Below are 18,307 nucleotides of genomic sequence, written 5' to 3'. Positions count from 1 at the left end.
GGACCATACATATGTACTAGGACATGACATGAGCGAAGCTATTTTGGAGTTGGGTGCCTTTTGGGTACTTGATGCAATGATGCTCATCGTGCCTGCATCTATGATCTTTTCCATCTTGCTGAATGTCACGGCATGGCCACCCACTTTCTTCTTGCGAAGCAAAATAAACAAACAAGGTGGCCCTGATCCCAAGCATGTGTACGGAATATGGCACTATTTATACTATTTCGAGTGATTTTGGTGATCGTATGACAACACAATTAATGGGACTAATAGTTTTGTTGAGTGAACATTTCTAAATCCCATGGATGAAATAAAAATGCCATACAAAGCAAAACACGAAGAAAGAACTCAAAAAACACCGGATTGGACGAGTTCTGCAGAAACCAGTAGCACCGAAAGAACTGATGCCTAAGCATCGGTGCATCCGATAGTTGTCGGAAGATCCGACGCCCTGACTTTGGTACAAGTCTGAGCGCCAAATGGAGATCAAGAGAAGATCAAGTGAAGCACCGGTTGAACCGACGGCGTCAAGATAGGCATCGGTGCATTCAACGTACTATATTCCAGAGACGATGTAGAATGCGCAAGAGCCACGCCTTCAGCACTGGTTGAACCGGTGGTGCATCGTAGCATACCATCAGTGCAATGACGTCAGCAGAAGAGGGAGGTCCAACGGCTAGTCCAGTTGATGTGTGTGACTGGTTTAACCGACGCCCTAAGCATCGGTTTAACCGATTGTCCCTGTAGTCGCTGCAACTGTGTCAGAAAAACCAACGGCTACTTCAGTGCGCAGAGTGACCGGAAGAACCGATGCCCTAGCACCAGAAGTTCCGATGCCTATGCAGAAAAGTGTCCAACGGCTCCAAACGGCTACTTCAAGTGTGTGGCCTATATATATGAGCTCCCCCGGCCATTTGAAGTTTGCTGGAGTCCCAAGACATCACACACACATCCAAGAACACCTCCAAGCCATCCAAGAGCATAGAGATCAAATTCTTAGTTCTTAGCACAAGTTTTGTGAGTGTTAGTGCTAGGTTAGCTCTTGAGTGAGTGATCAAGCAAGGTTTAGATCTTTGTGCTGTGGTTCTAGAGTGAACCAAAATTGTATCTTGGTGCACCAGCCATCTTTGGAGCTTTGGTGGCTCGCCGGCAAGTCTACGACCCTCCGGCTTGGTGTGGAGCGGCGTCGACAACTTTGTGCGTGGGACGGAGACCCCTCCTTCGTGGGCAATCTCCCTTAGTGAAAATCGGGATCAAGGTGACCGTGATTGTGTTCACGGAAGAGACTTGATTGCCGGAAAGCGGTACTCTTCGTGAGTACTTCAACAACGTGGACGTAGGGGCGCCTTTGTGGCAATCCGAACAACGGGATAAATTCTCGTGTCGAGAGTTCGCTTCCTCTCATCCCTCTCTTTAAGTTTCCGCATTTCATATTACAACTTGTGTGCTTTTACTTTCTTAGTGTAGTATCTTGCTAAAATTGGCTATAGGTTGCAAAACTCTTTTGGGATGAGAGTTTACACTAAAATGAACCGTAGTTGCACATCTAGATAGCTTGATCTAGTTTAATTTTTTTGCAAACTAGTTGGAGCCATATGTTAAAGTTTTAATAATGCCTAATTCACCCCCTCCCTCTCTTAGGTTAGAGCACCCGATCGCTTTCAATTGGTATCTGAGCCGGGATTCACTTCTCTCATAAAGAAAGCCAATTTCATTGGCAAAATTGTATTTACCGGCTCATTAGATCGGTAAGTTTCACCGCCTAGTGAGTTAGCTCTTAGAGGGAAGTGATGTATCCTTTTAGACCTGCTCCACGGTTCGATGGCATGGTCTTCCAACGTTGGAAGGTTTTAATGCACGGGACTAAACGTTTGGAGAGTAATGAGTGAGGGCATAAAAAATAATGGTCACCAAGAGAAGCAACATGATGTCACTGCAAAATGCATAATCTTGTCTTCTCTTAGTGATAATGTGTTTAATCATGTTTATGCTTGTGAAAATGCTAAAAAACTATGTAAGACTATCATTGAGAACCATGAGGGCACAGAGGACGTTGCCAATGAAAGATATCATGTTCTCATCGATAAGCTTAATAGTTTTAAGCAACTTGATGATGAGAATGCCGAATCTATGTACTCACGATTGAATACTCTTGTGAATGAGATTAATTCTCTAGGTGTGAAGTAAATTGAAGATACGAAACTCATTCGCAAGATTCTTCACTCACTCCGAAGGCCGGACTATGACTTGGTAACCACAATTCTATATGAGAAAGATCTCAACACTTTGACACCAAATCAAGTCCTCAACAAGGTGACCGCCCATGAGCTACGCAATGACATCAAGCTAAAAGCGCCATCTTTTTCACCAACGCATAGCGCTCTGAAAGCATCTAGGCCTCTATTTCGAGTTTTGGTAATTAATGACAACGGTTTGTGGATTAACGATTTCATTTGAGATAATGAGTATAGGTTGATCCATGGATGAAAGAGATTTGGGTGTGAACGTATGGAGTTTTGGAGATGATGAGCAAAGCTAGGGCTCAAGGCAAAGGTATAAAATAGGGCCTTTGTATTTTACCGGTCACAAGGCGTTTAGTGGATGAAAAGTGACCGGATTTGTTGGATAGATAGCCGTACTATCAAGAGGGGTTGTGTACTCATGGTTGACGGGTTTTTAGTGCCATTTTGCTCAAAATGTCTAGTTGCATGCATGAGGGCTAACGGCGTTTTGAAAAGATTTGAAATAGACTAAGTTTGAGTGCTGACTGAGTAACGGCGGACAGTCCGCGCCTGAGGGGCGGACAGTCCGCGCCCGTTCCAGAGAGCTTGCAGAGGCTCTGGTGGGCTGGCGGACAGTCCGGCCCAGTTGGGCGGACGGTCCGCTACTGTATTTCAAACTTGTACCAGAAATGGTGTCTGTCAGTGTGGGCTTCAAAGTTGAACGGCGGACAGTCCGCCCATGGGGCGCGGACGGTCCGCCGGCTAATCTCAGGTTTGTACCAGAGAGGTTGTTTCTCTGGTTTGGGCTCAAAAGTTAAACTGCGGACAGACCGCTCCTGAGGCGCGGACGGTCCGCAGGCTAATCTCAAAATTGTTCCAGAGACGATGTTAGTCTCTGGTGGGTTGGAACTCTTAACTGCGGATGGTCCGCCCCTAGGGCGCGGACGGTCCGCCAGGGCTTAACGGCTAGTTCTGACACGCATTAAATGCACTCTGACTCACTGGTTTATAACGGCGGACAGTCCGGTTTTTGAACCGCGGACGGTCCGCGACTTCGCAGAAAAGAGTGTAACGGCTAGTTTTTGAAGGGGTGTCTATATATACCCAATGCCCGGCCATTGGGTGACCCTCTTGGCCATTTGGATAGCATTCTTGACACATTAGAGCTAATGCATCCCTCTCTCACACACACTTGCTTAGAGATTGCATTTTTGAGAGTGTGAGAGCTTCCTAGTGCATTGCATCAAGAGTTTGAGCTTTGTGGCATTAGGGAAACTTCAAGCAAGCGTCATCAACTTGTTACTCTTGGGAGTTGCCACTCCCTAGACGGCTTGGAGAAGTGGATTTCGTGGAGCACCTCCAGGGAGATTGTTGAGGAGCCCCGATTTCGGTTGTGAGAGGTTTTGTGCTCACCTCACCGGAGTGGTGAAGAGCAACTCTAGTGGAATCGAGGTGTGGAGCGGTTCTTTGATTCAAGCCGGCTCAAGATCAAGAGGTTCTTGATAGAGGAGCGGTTGATTCTTGGAATCCACCTCAACGTGGATTAGGGGTGACCGGCAAGTCATCGACACCACGGGATAATTTCTTGTGTCAAGCTTGGTTACTTCTCTTGCTCTCTTTAATACTTGCTTTTACTTTGAGCAATTTACTTTACTAGAGCTTGTTTTGTGTCTTGTCACCCTAGGTTGCAAACCCATCTAGAGATAGTAATAGCATGATATAGGGCTTTCCTTTGTTACTAATTAAATTTCTCTAGTATTATTGGTTTTAGATTTTAAACCGCCTATTCACCCCCCCTCTAGTCGGTGTTCTTGATCCTACAAGTGGTATCAGAGCTAAGTACTCCATTAATTAAGGATTTAACCATCTTGGAGTAGAACAATGACTAGTGATCATGTGATTCATGTTGGGAAGCCACCGTTCTTTGATGGGAACAATTATGATTATTGGAAGACTAGGATGTCGGCTCATCTCAAAGCCATGAGTAGAAAACTATGGAGAGTAGTAAATGATGGAAATGTCATTTTGGACCCAAAGAGTTTGACACCCCTAGATGAGGAAAATGAGACACTAAATGATCAAGGGGTTAATGTGCTCTTTAGTGCTCTTGATGTAAATGAATTTAATAGAGTCAAGAGCCTCACAAATGCAAATGACATATGGAAGAAGCTCATGGAAATTCATGAGGGTACATCAACGGTGAAGGAGGCCAAGCTATATTTGCTTAAAGGAAATTTTAGTGAATTCACCATGAAGAAGGATGAGAGCATAGCCGAGATGTTCAACCGACTAAATGACATTGTAAATGACCTCAAGGGACTTGGATTTGAGGTACCGGATGGGGATTTCAACCACAAGTTTCTTAGATGTCTTCCGAAAAGATATGACACAATTATGACCTTACTTGTAAGGTCAAATGTGAAGACCGCAACTCCCACACAAATATTGGGAGAAATTCTTACCCATGACATGTTCAAGAAATCTCAAGATGAAGCTCATGGTGGAGAAATTGATATGAAAAAGAAAAGTGTGGCATTCAAAGCTCAAGATAGCAAAAATGAAGAAGAAAGTGGATGCCAAGAAGAAGAATCGGATGAGGAGATGGCTCTCTTTGTCAAGAGATTCAATAGAATGATGAGCAAGAAGAGCTTTGGCAAGAGAGGTCAATCATCAAGAAAAAATCCTTTTGTGGACAAGACTTGCTTCAATTGTGGTGAAGTAGGTCATATCATTGTCAATTGTCCAAACAAGAAAAAGGACAAGAAAAATGATGAAAAGAAGAAGAAGAAGTTCATCAAGAAGAAGAAGAATGGCCAAGCTTATTTTGTTGAATGGGATTCCGATGCAAGCTCCGATGATGATGATGATGATGATGACAAGCCATCCAAGGGAGTTGCCGGGATCGCCATCAAGGAGGCTCCATCACTCTTCTCTACACCACATTGTCTTATGGCAAAGGGTGGTGCAAAGGTACAAAAAGATGGTGAACTTGATGAACTTTCATATGATGATCTTGTTGAAATGCTTAATGATGCCGATGAATTCATGACAAAGGAAAAGGCTAAGTTGAGGGACTTGAAGTTAAAGTTTACTTCTCTTCAAGATTCCTATGTGGAGCTAAAGACTTCTCATGAGAATCTCAAAGAAACTCATGAGAAGCTTGAGGAAGCTCACAATACCTTGCTTAGTCATGAAAGAAAAGCAACATTGAGCATTGGTGTTAGTTGTGATTTAATTGATGATAAATCTTGTGGCTCTAGCTCTACTAGTTCTTTGTGCACTAAAATTGATAACTCATCTTGCAATAAATCTCTCATTATGGAAAATGATTTGTTAATGAAAGAGGTTACTTGCTTGACTAATGATTTGAGAAAATGCTATGATAGTAGAGCAAAGTTTAATCATTGTTGGGCAAGCCAAAGTTCACCTTGAACAAGCAAGGGTTTGGATATATTCCTAAGAAAGGGAAGAAGGCTTTTGTGCAAACCAAAACTACCTTTGTGAAGAGTAGTGGCAAGCCATATTGTGAAAAATGCAAGAAGGTTGGCCATGTTGAGAAGAATTGCACCAACAAGAAAGTCATATCCTTTGATTCAAGTTACATGCTTATGAAAAATTCAAATGGCAATATTAGTGCAAAATTTGTTGGGATACCTATAAATGGTGCTAAAAAGAATGCCATTTGGGTGCCAAAAGTCTTGGTCACTAATGTGGTCACTAACGTTCAAGGACCCAAGAAAGTTTGGGTACCTAAAAGAGTTACTTCCTCTTTGTAGGTGAATTACAAGTCCAGAGGAAGACATTGGGTGCTTGATAGTGGATGCACTCAACACATGACCGGAGATCATATGATGTTTTCCTCTCTAGATGAGAATGTGGGTGGCTATAGTGACATCATCTTTGGTGACAATAGCCGGGGCAAAGTCAAAGGAGTTGGTACAATTCCCATCTCAAGCAATCATTCTCTTTCAAATGTATTGTTGGTTGATTCTCTCAAGTTTAATCTCTTAGCGGTCACTCAACTTTGTGATTTTGGATATAAGTGTAGTTTCACTAAAGATGATGTTGTAGTGACTAGCTTGGATGGAAAAGATCACATCTTTACGGGATTTAGACATGAGGATGTATATCTTGTGGATTTTGCTACTAAAGAGGCAAACTTGTCCACTTGCTTATTCAATCAATCATCTTTGGGTTGGTTATGGCATAGAAGGCTTGGTCATGTTGGCATGAAGCAACTCAACCGACTTTTGAAGCATGATTTAGTAGTTGGCTTGAAGAATGTGAAGTTTGATAAAGATAAGCTTTGTAGTGCATGTCAAGCCGGAAAGCAAGTTGCAAATGCTCATCCCACTAAGAGTGTCATGTCAACCGAGAGACCATTGGAATTATTGCATATGGATTTATTTGGTCCTACAACATATAGAAGTATTGGTGGAAATTGTTATTGTCTTGTGGTAGTAGATGATTACTCAAGATATACATGGGTTTTCTTTCTTCATGACAAGGCCCATACATATGACACTTTCAAGAAATTCTTTACAAGGGCCGAAAATGAATTTGAGCTCAAGGTGAAGAAAGTGAGGAGTGACAATGGAAGTGAGTTTAGAAACACAAGAGTTGAGAAATGGTGTGATGTGAAAGGAATCAAGCATGAATTCTCAACCAAGTACACTCCGGAACAAAATGGTCTTGTTGAGAGGAAAAATAGAACCTTGATTGATATGGCAAGATCAATGCTCTCCGAGTACAATGTTTCGGATAGTTTTTGGGCCGAAGCAATCAACACGGCTTGTCATGCCTCAAATAGATTGTATTGCCATAGATTTCATAACAAGACCCCATATGAGTTGCTCATTGGAAGGAAGCCAAATATATCTTATTTTAGAGTGTTTGGTTGCAAATGCTATATTCTCAAGAAGGGAACTCGGTTATCAAAGTTTCAAAGCAAATGTGATGAGGGTTTTCTTCTTGGATATTCATCTAATAGCAAGGCTTATCGGGTCTACAACAAAACTCATGGCATTGTTGAAGAAGCATATGATGTTGAGTTTGATGAAACCAATGGTTCTCATAATGAACAAGAAAATCTTGATGATGTGAGAAGTGATGGTTTGAGAAATGCAATGAAAAATATGTCAATTGGTGATGTAAGACCAAGAGAAGAAGATGAAGATGAAGATGGTCCTTCTATCTCTATTAGAGTTAATCCTTCAACTTCTATCTCAAATGATCAAGCACAACAAATTGTACAAGATTCAAGTAATGATGATTCTCAAGTACAAGATCAAGTTGGTTCATCTAGTGCACCTTCTTCATCAACTCAAGAACCCATTGTTCCTCAAAGAATTCATCATGTTCTTGCAAAGGATCATCCGGTGGATCAAATCATGGGTGATATTAGTAAGGGTGTCCAAACTCGATCTCGCATTGCTTCATTTTGTGAACATTATTCTTTTGTATCTTTTCTTGAACCTAACCGTGTAGATGAAGCATTGAGGGATCCGGATTGGGTGAATGCTATGCATGAAGAATTAAATAATTTCACCCGGAATCAAGTTTGGGATTTAGTTGAGAGACCCAAGAATTATAATGTTATTGGCACTAAATGGGTTTTTAGAAACAAGCAAAATGAAGATGGAATGGTTGTGAGAAACAAGGCAAGATTAGTAGCTCAAGGCTTCACTCAAGTCGAAGGTTTGGATTTCGGTGAAACTTTTGCTCCCGTTGCTAGATTAGAAGCTATTAGAATTTTATTAGCTTATGCTTGCTCTCACAACATTAAACTTTTTCAAATGGATGTGAAAAGTACTTTCTTGAATGGCAAGATTAGTGAACTTGTTTTTGTTGAGCAACCTCCCGGTTTTGAAGATCCCAAGAAGCCAAATCATGTATACAAGCTCTCTAAAGCTCTTTATGGTCTTAAGTAAGCTCCACGAGCTTGGTATGAAAGATTGAGGGATTTTCTTATCTCTAAGGGCTTCAAAATTGGTAAGGTTGATGCTACGTTGTTCACTAAAGATATTGGTAAAGATTTATTTGTTTGTCAAATTTATGTTGATGATATTATCTTTGGTTCAACTAACCCAAGTTTTGTGAGGAATTTGGTGAAATGATGTCTAGGGAATTTGAGATGTCCATGATTGGTGAATTGAGTTTCTTTCTTGGACTTCAAATCAAGCAACTCAAGGAAGGCACCTTTGTGTGTCAATCAAAATATGTGAAGGATATCTTGAAGAAATTTGGTATGGAAGATGCAAAACCAATCAAGACTCCTATGGCCACCAATGGGCATCTCGACCTAGATGAGGGAGGTAACCCGGTTGACCAAAAACTTTACCGTTCTATGATTGGTAGTTTGCTTTATTTGACCGCATCTAGGCCCGACATCATGTTTAGTGTTTGCATGTGTGCACGATTTCAAGCTGCACTTAGAGAATGTCATTTGACCGCCGTCAAAAGGATCTTGAGATACTTGAAATATTCTCCTAATATTGGCTTATGGTATCCCAAGGGTGCTCATTTTGATTTGGTTGGATTCTCGGATTCGGATTATGCGGGGTGCAAGGTTGATAGGAAGAGCACTTCCGGTGGTTGTCAATTTCTTGGAAGATCTCTTGTATCATGGTCATCAAAGAAGCAAAATTCCGTGGCTCTTTCAACCGCCGAAGCGGAATATATCTCGGCCGGAAGTTGTTGTGCACAATTGTTATGGATGAAGCAAACTCTTCTAGATTATGGTGTGAAATTTGATGAAATTCTCTTGTTGTGTGATAATGAAAGTGCCATGAAGATTGCCTCCAATCCGGTTCAACATTCAAGAACCAAGCATATTGATATCTGCCATCATTTTCTTAGAGATCATGTGAACAAGGGTGATATCAAGATTGATGGTATTGGCACGGATGATCAATTAGCCGATATATTTACAAAGCCTTTGGATGAATCTCGGTTTTGCAAGTTGAGAAATGAGTTAAATATCATTGACTTCTCAAATGTGGCTTGAAAACTAGCACATGTAGCATATGGTTCTTTCATGCACTCCTTATTTCATTTTTCTAAATTTTTGAGGTATTTTTGAGCCATTTTTGAGTTTTCATGATTTTACTCGATTTATTTTCGAATTCTTGTTGAAACCTGCTCATATGAGTCTTTTGAAGGTTTTCATGCAATATTTGAGATTTTTGGATTTTTATATAAGCAATGATCCCAAATTGGAGTTGGAATTGAGAAAATTGGCAGAATTCAGACTTGTCAGATTTTTTGTAGCGCGGACGGTCCGCGGGTAAGGGGCGGACAGTCCGCCGTTCATGGGACTTGTTCACCAGAGGCTCTGCAGAGAAGTTCTCAACCGCAGAAATACACTGCGGACGGTCCGCCAAAGGACCGCGGACGGTCCGCACATGTTGGGGAGATTTTACCAGAGGCTGTTTTATTTGGTTTGCAGTGTAAAAATTTCAAAGGCGGACGGTCCGCCGGGATATCGCGGACAGTCCGCGACTGGACAGAAAGGTGGGGTCGGCCAGACTTGACTTATATTGGATGTCCCTCTCACACCCCTCCACCAAATCACACACAAACATCAAAAAGGTCTCTCTCTTTCTCTCTCAAGCACGTGGGGGAGACGACAAGGTCAAGCCTTTTTGGAGTGGTTCCCGGACGGTCCGAGCACATCCCCGGACTCTTCTCAAGATTGTGCATCAAGTCTTCTCGGTATTTCAATGAATCCCTAACTCTTGTTCTTGGTTTTCTTTATTGGAAAGAGTTAGGGTTAGATGCTCCGATCTATTTTTGGACCATGGATTCTTGAAAATACTTGGGGGATCTTATTCCTAGTGATGAGGAGATGCTATAGTTTAATTTTGGTTAGTGGATTTGAATCGAAACTCAAAATGTGGGTGAATCAAAGATGAGGGCGATTTTGTGTTCCTGCGAAGAACAGATGGGTCGCGGACAGTCCGCCTGCTGGACGCGGACGGTCCGCCGTGGTAGTTCCTAAACCGCAGACGGTCCGCGTTCATAAGAGCGGACGGTCCGCTAGTATCAGATTTTTCAGATCAGTGCTGAATTGAGCTATATCATTAAGGATTGATTCTATGACTTTAGTAATTATTCTTATGGTTAAATCTTGATCTCAGGCCACCCCGGAAGATCATCAAGGCCACTGCTACAAAAATTAAGAAGGCAACGACTTCTAAGAGGCAAAGAGACAGTGATGACTCGGACGATGTGGACTATGCTCCAAATGTTAGTGAGATGGCTGCTGCATCTTCAGTGGGAGATATTGGTGATGAGTCCTCAGAGGAAGATACTGAGGGGGTTGACAATGATGTTACAGATTTGATGGGGCTAGATCTACCTAGCCGACAGTGGACTGCAGAAAGCTATGCAAATGCAAGATCAGTGGATCAATTCAGCTTGCCTCATGACACCAACATTCTCTTCTTCAAAACCGAGGTAAAAAAGATGTTTACTTTGGTCATCTAGTTAAGAAAAATGTATTCAAACATCAGACCATTGACCTAGGCTATATGAGACAACATCAAGTCATGTCTGACCTAGTGGATAGATTTTAGCAAATGGGGATAGCTAATTTTCTGCAGCATAGGTGTGATTGGAATGAAACAGTAATACGCCAGTTCTATGCCACTCTCGAGATAAACATGGTTGAGGAAACATTTAGGTGGACAACTGGCAAAAGAACCTATGGTGCTATATTTGCACAGTTTGCTGAGGCAAATCAATTAGATTATAATTTCATCACTAGTGAGCAAAGTGTGAATGTTGTGTTAGAAAACTCACTAGATGAGAATGACTACCCCATGTTCTATGAGCCTGCACATCTTGGAATTGCTAGAACTTTTGGGGGTACTCAGGGTCTGAGGCATCATCCTGCAGTGATCAATAAAATTGTCAGAGTCACATTCATGCCTAAGAGTGGCAACAAGGACAAGGTTAGAGGGCACTATTGGAATGTGATATCTCATATTATGAATGGAAATAGAATAAATATCATTGCTCTTATCATGGATCAGCTCGCAGATTTGAGGCTAAACATGGAAATGAACTTATATTTTGCTCCATATATTATGTCCATCATCAAGGTTAAGACTAGTTTCAGAGGGATATGTGAAAGCAAGCACACACCTTTTAGGCCATTCAAGAATGACAATGCTTTTCTCTTGAGGCCTTTGACTCCCTTCCCTGGAGATGATATGGATGCTGAAGCACAGGGGCAAGATGATAGTGATGATGATGCTCACATGGGAGCAGCTGCAGCTCAGCATGCCATGCCACCACCGCATCCTCCAGCACAGCAGCAGTGGGCTCCTCCAGCTGGCTACTTTGATGCATACTTTGCATCCATGCAGGAGAGCATGTCCTCTCAGATTGCGGGGTTGGCTAGTCAGTTGCAGACTCAGATAAACCTCAACTTTCAGAACATGCAGCAGCAGATGTTCCAGCCTATGATGGCTCAGATGCAGGGGTTTTATGAGAGTCTACACTCAGATATAGCAGCTCTTGACTCACGTTTTGAGGATTTGCCCTCTTCTGAGCAGTTTGAGCGGCTTGAGTAGAGACAGGAGCAGCTAGAGCAGCGCTTTGATGCCTTCAGCACAGCCTTCACTGGATTCTCTGATCACTTCTACTCGGTATTTCCGGCTCCAGTGCCGCCTCCAGAGTTCTACCCGCACCAGCCGTTTTACCCACCGCCACCTCCTCCACCAGCCGTTTGACTTTCTTGGCAATTGATGCCAAAGGGGGAGAAGGAGCTTTGGAGTGCCTTGGATCTAGGGGGAGCTCATGGACTTCTTATGGAGATCATTCGTTTTTGGCTTCGGCTTGCCACTCATGTTTATTTGTATCTTGCATGAACTCTATTTAAGACTTGTGTTTGGATTTGAACCTTGGTTTGTAATGTGTGATGAACTATGTTAGTTTGTGCTACTCTTATCTATTTATGTTCATCTTGTGGTTGTGAGGTTGTGCTAACCATGCTAAAGTTCATATCATATATATCTTGTATCTTGTATGCCTCGATTTCCACTTGTAGGGAAAACTCCGTCAAAAGTTTCAAATATATATGTGTACTTGGAATTCATGAAAATTTATATGCACATATCAAGGGGGAGTTCTCTCTACTCATCGAACTTGGTGAATTTATTCATACCACATTCTGAAATTTTCAAGAAAATGAGTAAGTTCTTCCAAAGTTCAATTCCAAGTCCACCTTATGCCTAGTGTATAAAGTTGACTTGAAAACTTTTATCACTCCAAAATTTAGTGTTGTCATCAATTACCAAAAAGGGGGGAGATTGAAAGCATCTAGGCCCCTATTTCGAGTTTTGGTAATTAATGACAACGGTTTGTGGATTAACGATTTCATTTGAGATAATGAGTATAAGTTGATCCATGGATGAAAGAGATTTGGGTGTAAACGTATGGAGTTTTGGAGATGATGAGCAAAGCTAGGGCTCAAGGCAAAGGTATAAAATAGGGCCTTTGTATTTAACCGGTCACAAGGCGTTTAGTGGATGAAAAGTGACCGGATTTGTTGGATAGATAGCCGTACTATCAAGAGGGGTTGTGTACTCATGCTTGACGGGTCTTTAGTTCCATTTTGCTCAAAATGTCTAGTTGCATGCATGAGGGCTAACGGCGTTTTGAAAAGATTTGAAATAGACTAAGTTTGAGTGCTGACTGAGTAACGGCGGACAGTCCGCGCCTGAGGGGCGGACAGTCCGCGCCCGTTCCAGAGAGCTTGCAGAGGCTCTGGTGGGCTGGCGGACAGTCCGGCCCAGTTGGGCGGACGGTCCGCTACTGTATTTCAAACTTGTACCAGAAAGGGTGTCTGTCAGTGTGGGCTTCAAAGTTGAACGGCGGACAGTCCGCCCATGGGGCGCGGACGGTCCGCCGGCTAATCTCAGGTTTGTACCAGAGAGGTTGTTTCTCTGGTTTGGGCTCAAAAGTTAAACTGCGGACAGTCCGCTCCTGAGGCGCGGACGGTCCGCAGGCTAATCTCAAAATTGTTCCAGAGACGATGTTAGTCTCTGGTGGGTTGGAACTCTTAACTGCGGACGGTCCGCCCCTGGGGCGCGGACGGTCCGCCAGGGCTTAACGGCTAGTTCTGACACGCATTAAATGCACTCTGACTCACTGGTTTATAACGGCGGACAGTTCGGTTTTTGAACCGCGGACGGTCCGCGACTTCGCAGAAAAGAGTGTAACGGCTAGTTTTTGAAGGGGTGTCTATATATACCCAATGCCCGGCCATTGGGTGACCCTCTTGGCCATTTGGATAGCATTCTTGACACATTAGAGCTAAGGCATCCCTCTCTCACACACACTTGCTTAGAGATTGCATTTTTGAGAGTGTGAGAGCTTCCTAGTGCATTGCATCAAGAGTTTGAGCTTTGTGGCATTAGGGAAACTTCAAGCAAGCGTCATCAACTTGTTACTCTTGGGAGTTGCCGCTCCCTAGACGGCTTGGAGAAGTGGATTTCGTGGAGCACCTCCAAGGATATTGTTGAGGAGCCCCGATTTCGGGTGTGAGAGGTTTTGTGCTCACCTCACCGGAGTGGTGAAGAGCAACTCTAGTGGAATCGAGGTGTGGAGCGGTTCTTTGATTCAAGCCGGCTCAAGATCAAGAGGTTCTTGATAGAGGAGCGGTTGATTCTTGGAATCCACCTCAACGTGGATTAGGGGTGACCGGCACGTCATCGACACCACGAGATAATTTCTTGTGTTAAGCTTGGTTACTTCTCTTGCTCTCTTTAATACTTGCTTTTACTTTGAGCAATTTACTTTACTAGAGCTTGTTTTGTGTCTTGTCACCCTAGGTTGCAAACCCATCTAGAGATAGTAATAGCATGACATAGGGCTTTCCTTTGTTACTAATTAAATTTCTCTAGTGTTATTGGTTTTAGATTTTAAACCGCCTATTCACCCCCCTCTAGTCGGTGTTCTTGATCCTACACGCTCTTGCATGCAAACAACTCAAGAAGTTGAAGAAGATTGCCATCAAAGATAGCTCAAGCGATGAGGAAGAAGAGGATGCAAAAAGCTCCTCAAATGATGAAAAAGAGCCAATGCACCCCAACCTCTACAAGCAAGTGAAGAAGATGAACAAATGCTTGGAGGAAATCAACTCAATGGGGTATATAGTCTTTCTCAAAGATGGGCCTACCATCAACTCATGAAGGTTGAGAAGAAGTTCAAGAAGAACAAGAAAAAGAAGAAGAAGAAGCCTAAGCATGAATCATTTGCTACATTTGGTGAATGGGTAAGCGGTGGTGAAGAATCAAGCACGAGTTCAAGTGACGAATCAAACAAGCAATTCACTACTCACATGAGATCATCATCCAACACTTGCTTTATGGTCAAAGGTATGGATAGCAATGTAAGTGATGATGACTCCGACTCTCCTTCAATTGATGAACTTCTTGACTTTGTTCATGAGCACCAAAAAGTCATTAAGAAGCAATCAAAGGAAATCAAAAACCTTAATGTTCTCAATGATCTAAATGCTTCTCTTGATATAAATTTTGAAAATTTGATGTGCAAATTCAAATTGCTTAGCAAGAAGCATGAAGAGCTCAAATTAAAATTTGAGAGCACTAATGATACTAATGACTCTTTGAAAATGAAGCAAACTATCTCTTGTGCAATTCCAATCTCTAGGGTAGATGCTTCAACTTCTTGTATTGATTTAATTGATGAATCTCGCTCTAACCCTTGCAAAGAGAAATGCAATGAGAATGTTGTTGTAGAATTATGTGATGATCTCATTGCTAAGGAGAATGATGAGCTCAAGTAAGAAGTGGAAAGACTCATGAAGAACTTGTATAGATTGAAGGACAAAAACATAGAGAGCAATGTCCAACTTTCTCAAGATAACCATGAAGACATGGTGAAGAAACTTTAGAAGGGGTCCACCGTGATTTGCTCAAAGTGCCACAAAGAAGGCCACAAGTCCAACAATTGTCCTCAATCAAGAAAGAAGCTTCTGGATGAGAAGAATAAGAAGAAGCTCGTAATCAAAAGTTCTCTCATCTACACCAAGCTCAACCGGAGGAACAGAAGCAATAGCACCTCCTATGTGATAAAAAAAAGACAAATGGTAAGATGGTTGCTCACAAGGTTGAGAAGAAGGAAAGGAGTTGGAACCACTACATTTGGGTGCCCAAGGACATCATCACCAATATGAAGAAGCCTCAAATGGTGTGGATTACAAAGAAGATTTAAAGCCAAGAACGGTTTCGGGGGATTTGGAGGCTTAGCTTACAAATTGAAGTGAAGATTCATGCCAAAGAAACTAAGCTCATAACTGGGACATTTATTGCCCAAGTCCCCCATAAAATAGTAGAAGCTAGATTTCAATTCAACCATTTTGTAGCTCCATTGCTTTTGCTAAGATGGTTACAAGTTTTTCATCTACTAGTGTTATATATGGTGGGCAGGTTGTATCATGATTCTAACCCATGAACAACCTACATGGTTTGATAAGTGTGTAGAAGCTACACAAGGTTCCTTTTCATGGTACATGGACTTCATGAGGTATGTATTTCATATGTGTACCATGAACACAAGCTATAGGATAAACTTTCCAATTGTATCAAAATTAATGTGCATGCATTTGCTTGGTGATTCAAACATTAAATGCACACATTTAGGGGGAGTTCGTCCAATTATTTGTAATTTTGAGACTAATATATTTGCAAGTTTATCTTTGTAGTCTCACGATGGAGTTAACACTCTAAGAGAATGTTATTCACAATTAATGTGAACAAACAACTCTATAAGAGTGATGAGATAAATTGTGCTTCATGCATATTGAGCCATGCTCTATTGAACTTAAATGGTCATATCTAAGTTCATAAGCTATGTGCTCATACATTTGCTTAACTTTGATGTACCAAATGCTTTTCTTTTATAGACTTTCAATTGGTTGCAAGTCACTTCCAATTTGGTACATGCAAGGCATCTTAAATGACCTCCGGAGGTATGCAAGGTTCTAAACTCATTCAATTGGTATTATTATCAATTCCTTTTGTTTTAGAGTTACCTCCGTGCATGATATGGTCTAAGCTTTCTAGTTGAAACATCTAGTTGTGCAATTGATTTTCACATTATCATTTTGTGTACATACTTGTGGAAAGCTTAGCTCATGTCATGCTAGTTTTGTGATTTTGTGATCCACTTTATTAAATTTTCAATTGGTATCTTCAATGATATCATACAATTGGATCATGAGTCATGGAACTAACTCCCTAGGCTACTAATCTTCTCTTCTATATTGTTTTGCAAGACTCTTTTTGGGTGATTTGATCCCAAAAGGGGAGAATTGTGGATCAAAGCAAGGTATTTCTCCAAGAAGAAGAGGTATATTTCAAAGAGAGAGAAATGCCAAATGAATCAAGTCTACATATGAGGGAAAAGTAGCGAGATAGAGAGAGGAACAAAAGGGGAATCATGGTTTTAGGGGGAGGCCAAGCCGACATTGGATGATGGTAAGCATCCAAACAAGTGTAAGTGGTTCAATTTATTAAGTTTTACAAATTTTATGCTTGCTTTGATTGTGTTGCCATCAATTATCAAAAAGAGGAGATTGTAACGAACATGACACCATTTATGCCATTTCGAGTGATTTTGGTGATCGTATGACAACGCAATCAATGGGACTAGTAGCTTTGTTGAGTGAACATTTCTAGATTCCATGGATGAAGTAAAAATGCAATACAAAGCAAAACACAAAGAAAGAACTCAATGAAATGCTGAATTGGACGAGTTCTGCAGAAACCAGTAGCACTGGAAGAACCGATGCCTAAGCATCGGTGCATCCGATGGTTGCCGGAAGATCCGACGCTCTGGCTTTGGTACAAGTCTAAGAGCCAAATGGAGATCAAGAGAAGATCAAGTGAAACACCGGTTGAACCGACGGCGTCAAGATAGGCATCGGTGCATTCAACGTATTATGTTCCAGAGACGATGTAGAATGCGCAAGAGCCATGCCTTCAGCACCGGTTGAACCGGTGGTGCATCGGAACATACCATTGGTGCAATGACGTCAGCAGAAGAGGGAGGTCCAACGGCTAGTCCAGTTGCTATGTGTGACTGCTTTAACCGACGCCCTAAGCATCGGTTAAACCGATGGTCTCTGGAGTCGCTGCAACTGTGTCAGAGAAGCCAACGGCTACTTCAGTGCGCAGAGTGACTGGAAGAACCGATGCCCTAGCACCGGAAGTTCCGATGCCTATGCAGAAAAGTGCCCAACGGCTCCAAACGGCTAGTTCAAGTGTGTGGTCTATATATATGAGCTCCCCCGGCCATTTGAAGTTTGCTGGAGTCCCAAGACATTACACACACATCTAAGAACACCTTTAAGCCATCCAAAAGCATAGAGATCAAATTCTTAGTCCTTAGCACAAACTTTGTGAGTGTTAGTGCTAGGTTAGCTCTTGAGTGAGTGATTAAGCAAGGTTTAGATTCTTGTGCTGTGGTTCTAGAGTGAACCAAAATTGTATCATGGTGCGCCGACCATTTTTGGAGCTTTGGTGGCTCGCCGACAAGTCTACGATCCTCTGGCTTGGTGTGGAGCGGCGTCGACAACTTTGTGCGGGGGACGGAGGCCCCTCCTTCGTGGGTAATCTCCCTTAGTGAAGATCGGATCAAAGTGACCGTGATTGTGTTCACGGAAGAGACTTGATTGCCGGGAAGCGGTACTCTTCGCGAGTGCTTCAACAACGTGGACGTAGGGGCGCCTTTGTGGCAATCTGAATCACGGGATAAATCCTCGTGTCGAGAGTTCGCTTTTTTCTCATCCCTCTCTTTAAGCTTTCGCATTTTATGTTGCAACTAATGTGATTTTATTTTTTTAGTGTAGTATTTTGTTAGGATTGGCTATAGATTGCAAATTTTTTTTGGGATGAGGGTTTTACATTAAAACGAACCGTAGTTACACATCTAGATAGCTTGATCTAATTTAAGTTTTGTGCAAACTAGTTGGAACCATAGGTTAAGATTTTAATAGTGCCTAATTCACCCTATTCCTCTCTTAGGTTAGAGCACCCGATCGCTTTTAG

Source organism: Panicum virgatum, chromosome 3N, assembly GCF_016808335.1.
Source record: "Panicum virgatum strain AP13 chromosome 3N, P.virgatum_v5, whole genome shotgun sequence".
Classification (NCBI taxonomy): Eukaryota; Viridiplantae; Streptophyta; class Magnoliopsida; order Poales; family Poaceae; genus Panicum; species Panicum virgatum.
Note: the sequence above shows the minus strand (reverse complement) of the source record.